The 6,858-nt window shown below is 38.7% G+C and overlaps 1 pseudogene; it reads left to right on the top strand.

Moving 5' to 3' along the window:
• Window positions 1-2,335: 2,335 nt before the first annotated feature.
• LOC143668585 (uncharacterized) lies at window positions 2,336-4,164 on the top strand (annotated as a pseudogene).
• The last annotated feature ends 2,694 nt before the right edge of the window (window positions 4,165-6,858 follow it).

The raw sequence follows: 6,858 nt of genomic DNA, 5'->3' as shown, positions 1-6,858 counted from the left end.
ATCCCTTCCTTCCTTCTTTCCTTCCTTCAACAGATATCTATTGACAGCTTTGTGCTTGGCACAGTGCTAGGAGATGAGGATAAAGTGGTGACTAACAGGGAATGCTCCCTACGCTCAAGGAGTTTACAGTCTTGTATGGGAGACAATGTGGAACACGCAATTTTAAAATATTACAAAATATGTTGCAGAAGTTCAGATGACCACCTTCACATACAATTACAGCCCCTGCTTCCCAAACTCCATTAAAATTACAGTGAATGGATTTTAAAAAGCATAGATCTACAAGGGAATGGTAGTGTAGAGGAGTGGAACAACAAAAGTTTATAAATTAGAAGGCAGACAAATGAGATGAACTTAGTGAATCAGTGGAAGCTGAAACCTAAGACCTACAATAAAACCCATCATCATAACATTTAAGAACACTGTGATCAAAAACGAAAGCCTAAACCTTCCATAGGGGAAAAAAAAGTCACATATAAAATTATATAAATTAGAATGGCATCAGAAAACATAAATATAAATCAGGTTGACATCAGACTTCTCAACAGCAACACTCAAAACTGGAAAACAATTGCACAATACCTTCAAATACTGAAGGAAAATTTTTTCCAACCAAGAATTCTATACCCAGACATACTATTACATAAGTAATAAATAGAATGAAGACATTTCAAGATACTCAGCATCTCAAGTTATTTTCCACACATTCCACTTTCTACTATTGCATAACAAACTACCTTGAAACTCAGTAGTTTATATGGGATGCATGATGAGGTTTTTTTTCTTTTTATTCCTTGTTCTAATAATGATCTAATAACGGTGATGAATACACAACTATGTGATGATATTGTGAGCCATTGATTGAATAGTTTGGATGGACTGTATGTGTGTGAAGATATCTCAATTAAAATACTGTTAAAAACTCAGTGGCTTAAGACAACTATTTATTAACATAATCTCATAACTCCAAGAATTTGGGCAGAGCAGAGATGAGACAGATCTTCTCTGCTCCTCAGTGTCTGAGATCTCAGATTGGATGACTTGAATTGCTGGGAGCTGGCAGGGCATTTCTCTCTCTTTCTTCATAACCTCTGTTGCATGATTAGTTGGTCTTCCTCATAGCCCAACAACTTCAAATTAGTCAGACTTCTTACCTGGTCTCAGACACCAATGTAGAAGCTGCCAGTCCTCTTAAAGGCTAGGACTAGAACTGGTGTGGTGTCATTTCTGTCACACTCTATTAGTCAAAGTAGTCGCAAGCCAGTCCAACTACACCTCTTGCAATGGAAGGTGTGTCAAAGAATTTGCATGCATCTTCAATCTGCGATAGCAAAATTCCTTTCTCAGGAAGATCCTGGAACATGTGCACTTCTCAATTGAGGACCAAGAAAGAGGAGAACATGGGGCCTAGGACATGGAAAGAATATTGGAAAGGCAAAGTAAATCCCCAAAACACAATGTGAAAAGAGATATTAGGATGACAACTGTGAATTGCATCTAAAAAGCAGAAAACAAAGACACTAAGAGAGATGTTTGCAATTTTTTTAAAAAAAGATGAAACTGATTGAATGATGTGTCAGGACACATTGAGAGGAGATTAGTATTGGGGAAAGAATTTGGTAGTGAATTATTAATAATTTAAATAGGACAAAATAGGTGCTTAGAATCAATGAAATATGGCATTTCTTTTAAAAACTGATACAAAATGTTTGTCTTATTGTTCTCTCCACATTCAAAAACAATTTCACATTTACAAACTATGAGAACAAATTTTGCTATAAACTTGGCAAAATAAGTCCAAGATAGGAGCAGGTAATGGTGATCTGAAAGGAGTCTTGCCTCAAGAAAAAAAAAAAAAAAAAGCTGGTGCACTGAAGACAGCTTTTATTTCCTTTACAATTTTTCTAGGTTCAGCCATGAGCTGAAGATCTGAGCTGAAGATTATCAGGGAACATTGATGTTTGCTCATTTACACCCGGGTCCTCCCTATTTATTTGGACCAGCGTCATCCTAGAGTCTCTACAAGTCCAGTCATTCTGGAATTCGTTTTGACGTGCCCACAACCAGTTCCTAAAAAATCAGGAGGTGTTCAATTGCCTGTGAGACTGGGATTAGATTGAAAAGTAAAAGGATCTACATAAAAAGGTAAGAGGATCTACATTTCAAGAGTAAAAGAATCCACCTTTAATCCATTAAAAAAGTTGAAGTGCGGTTTGCTGTCCCGGGACCACATCGCCCCGGGAGCCTTTCACCTGAGTCTTTTTGGCCGCGGGCTTCGTGGAGGTGCACAGCCTTCGGGTCCTGCCCCCCACCCTCCCCAGGCGGAGCTCGCCAAATGGAACACAGGGTGGCCACCAGGCTCCGGACAGTTTCGTGTGGGGCGCGTTCAGCAGGTACACTTTACTGCCAGCTGCCAATCCTGAAGTGTGAGGGAAATGGGGATCCTTGTTGCAGAAATGATCTATTTCTCCGGAATTATTGTCATTCAAGGATTTATCTGGGGAATTCACTTGGGAAGAATGGCAGCTATTAAATTCTGTGCAGAAATACCTGTATAGAACGTGATATTGGAAAACTATAACAACTTACTATCAGTGGGATATCATGGTACCAGACCTGATTTAGTGTTCAAGCTGGAGCAAGGAGAAGAGCTTTGGATACTAAATACTAATTTCCAGTCAGAGCTGTTCAGTTGCTGTATGGACTTAGGCTTACCTTCAGAGGTGAAAAACTAAATCTGAGTCTTAGTAGACTTGGAAGAATGGTACCAGGAAAAGCAACAAAAGTATGAAAGTATTGAGAGAAGCTCTGCTTATAACACTTTTGGAAAACTTCACCTGAGCACAAGCCATTTTTCCTCAAGAGAAAGAATCCACAAATATAACAGACATGGAAAAAAGTTTGACACAAAACTCAGGCTCTACCAGAAGTTATGTAAGAAAGAATCCCAATAAGTTTCATGGATATGAGGATTCATATTTTCTTAAGCATCAAAAGGTTCATATAGTAGAAAACAACTGTGTATGTAGTGAGTGTGGGAAAGCTTTTTGTTGTAAATCACAGCTCAATGTACATCTGAGTTCATACAGGAGAGAGACCTTATGAATGCACTAAGCGTGAAAAAGCTTTCAGTGCCAAGTCAAACCTTAATGCTCATCAGAGAGTTCATACGGGAGAAAAGCCCTATGCATGTGATGAATGTGGGAAAGTCTCCTCTTTCAGGTCACAGCTTCCTGTTCATCAGGAGGTTCACACAGGAGGGAAGCCCTATGGTTGCACTGAATGTGGGAAAGCTTACAGCTAGAAGTCACCACTTATTTTACATAAGAGAAGTCATGCAGGAGTGAAACCTCATGAATGTGGTGAATGTGGGAAAGCCTTTAATTTGAAATCACCATTGGTTGTACACCAGAGAACTCATACTGGAGTGAAACTGCACAAATGCAATGAATGTGGGAAAGGCTTTAGGAGTAAGTCACACCTCCTTGTGTACATCAGAATGCATACAGGAGAGCAACCTTATGAATGCAGTGACTGTGGGAAAGCCTTCAATGTGAAGACACGACTCGTTGAACATCAGGGAATTCACACAGGAAATAATCCTTTTGAATGCAGTGACTGTGGGAAAGCCTTCGGTAGGAAGGAACAGCTCACTGCACATCTGAGAGTTCATGCAAGAGAGAAGCCTATGGATGCAGTGAATGTGGGAAAGCTTTCAGCAGCAAGTCATACCTCATTATACATAGGAGAACACACACACAGGAGAGAGACCCTATGAATGTAGCTTCTGTGAAGGAGCTTTTTGTGGGAAATCACGGCTCATTATACTTCAGAGAATTCATTCAACAGAAAGCTCTATGAATGCAATGGATGTGAAAAGCCTATCCAAGGAAGGCATCACTCCAGATACATCAGAAAACTCATTCAGGAGAGAAACCTTTTAAATGTAGTGAATATGGGAAAGCTTTCACTCGAAAGTCATCCCTCAGTGAATACCAGAGAATTCATACAGGAGAGAAACCATGGAAGTGCTCTGAATGTGGGAAATCTTTCTGTTGGAATTCAGGGCTTCGTATACTTCAGAAAACTCACAAGAGAGGAATCAGAATGATTAAGCGAATGCTAGAAGTGTTCTTACAAAAACCCATCCTCAGGAGACTTTAGATGATCATACAGACAGGATGCATGAGCAGAAGTTTCTAAAAATACCTTTATGTCAGATGAATCACATAGAAAACAGTCACTTTTGATATACAGAAGCTTTCAGAAGTCATACAAATCTTTGTAGACAAGAGAATAATTGAAGGAATAAGGAGTAGTACATGTTCAAATGTAGATCACCTTGAAAATTTAATTCAGGGAATTCATGAGCACCTTATAAGTTGAATGAATCAGAAAAGCAATTTCCCTTCAGTTATGTTACATGGAAAATCATGTTCCAGATTTGAAGGTATGTTTTTTTGTTTGTTTGTTTGTTTGTTTTAATTTTTTAAAAAAAAATTACAGGAAAGAAACACATTCTTAATATGTGATCATTCCATTCTACATATATCATCAGTAATTGACAATATCATCACATAGTTGCATATTCATCATCATGATCATTTCTTAGAACATTTGCATCAATTCAGAAAAAGAAATAAAAAAACAACAGAAAAAATAAAACAAAACAGAAAAAAAATAATATATACCATACCCCTTACTCCTCCCTTTCATTGATCACTAGCATTTCAAACTAAATTTATTTTAAAATTTGTTCCCTCTATTATTTATTTTTATTCCATATGTTCTACTCATCTGTTGACAAGGTAGATAAAAGGAGCATCAGACACAAGGTTTTCACAATCACACAGTCACATTGTGAAAGCTATATCATTATACAATCATCATCAAGAAACATGGCTACTGTAACACAGCTCTACATTTTCAGGCACTTCCCTCCAGCCTCTCCATTTCCTCTTGGATAACAGGTGGTATCTACTTAATGCGTAAGAATAACCTCCAGGATGACCTCACGACTCTGTTTGGAATCTCTCAGTCATTGACACTTAGTCTCATTTCACTCTTCCCCCTTTTGGTCGAGAGGGTTTTTCTCAATCCCTTGATAGTGACTCCCAGATCATTCCAGGATTTCTGTCCCACGTTGCCAGGAAGGTCCACACCCCTGGGAGTCATGTCCCACTCAGACAGGGGGAGAGTGGTGAGTTTGCTTGTTGTGTTGGCTGGAAAGAGAGGCCACATCTGAGCAACGAAAGAGGTTCTGTTGGGGGTGACTTCTGGCCTAATTTTAAGTAGGTTTGACCTATCCTTGTTTCATATGAACAAACCACAAGACTGGGGGCTCAGCCTATAACTTTGGTTGTCCACACTGCTTGTGAGAATATCAAGAATTCAACTTGGGGAGGTTGAATTTTCCCCCATTCTCACCATTCCCCACAGGGGACTTTGCAAATACTTTTCCGCTCACTGATCAAATTACTCTGGGATTCAACGGGGCATCACTCTGGACAAACCAACAAAATCTCATGTCCTACCCAAGGTTCCATGTACTTAGGTTGTTCAACCGAGCTATCTACATAAGTTATATTGGAAATGCACTAGTCAAAATATAAATTTTGTACCAAATAAACATTTTTTGCTTTAGTCTCACATATAAGTTGAAATTTTAAAATATTAATAACCATCTATTTTCAGCACCCTGCAGTAATGACCTTCCTTTGTTCTTCCTCATGCAAAAACATTTTTTAAATTTGTGCATTTAGTCACTGTCATTATACACTCTAGGCAATCCTAGATTATACCATCTCAATCTTTATCGTCTTTCTTTCTGATTTCATTTGTGCCCCCTGCCTTCCTCCCTCTATCATTCTCACATCCAGCTTCATTCAGTGTTTTAACATAATTGTATTACAGTTAGGTAGTATTGTGCTGTCCATTTCTGAGTTTTTACATTCAGTCCTGTTGCACAATCTGTATCCCTTCAGCTCCAATTACCCAATATCTTACCCTATTTCTATCTCCTGATGGTTTCTGTTACCAACGAAATTCTCCAAGTTTATTCACAAATGTCAGTTCATATCAGTGAGACCATACAGTATTTGTCCTTTTGTTTCTGGCTAATCTCAGTCAGCATAATGTTCTTAAGGTCCATCCATGTTGTTACATACTTCATAACTTTATTCTGTCTTACAGCTGCATAATATTCTATCATATGTATATACCACAGTTTATTTAGCCACCCGTCTGTTGATGGACATTTTGGCTGTTTCCATCTCTTGGTAGTTGTAAGTAATGCTGCTATAAACATTGGTGTGCAAATGTCTGTTTGTGTCCTTGCCCTCATGTTCTTTGAGTAGAGACAGCATATAGATGGGTCCCATTCCCTAATCCATTCTGCCAGTCCATGTCCCCCGATTGGGAAGCTTAATCCATCAACATTCAGTGTTATTACTGCCCAGGCAGTACGCTCCTCTACCATTTTGCCTTTTGGCCTTTATACATCCTTCTAATTTTCCTTCTTTTTACCTTTTTACATAATCTTCTTTTCTACACTCTTCTCCACACCTCTCTCTTCTGCCTTCGTGTCTGTCTCTGGTGCTCCCTTTAGTATTTCTTGAACAGCTGGTCTCTTGGTCACAAATTCTCTCAATGATTTTTTGTCTGAAAATGTTTTAATTTCTCCCTCATTTCTGAAGGACAATTCTGCTGGATATAGAATTCTTGGTTGGCAGTTTTTCTCTTTTAATAATTTAAATATATCATCCCACTGTCTTCTCGCCTCCATGGTTTCTGCTGAGAAATTTACTCATAGTCCTATTGGGCTTCCCTTGTATGTGATGGATTGCTATTCTCTTGCTG

Source organism: Tamandua tetradactyla, chromosome 24 (genome assembly GCF_023851605.1).
Source record: "Tamandua tetradactyla isolate mTamTet1 chromosome 24, mTamTet1.pri, whole genome shotgun sequence".
In the NCBI taxonomy this organism is placed as follows: domain Eukaryota; kingdom Metazoa; phylum Chordata; class Mammalia; order Pilosa; family Myrmecophagidae; genus Tamandua; species Tamandua tetradactyla.
This window is presented reverse-complemented; position numbering and strand designations above follow the sequence as displayed.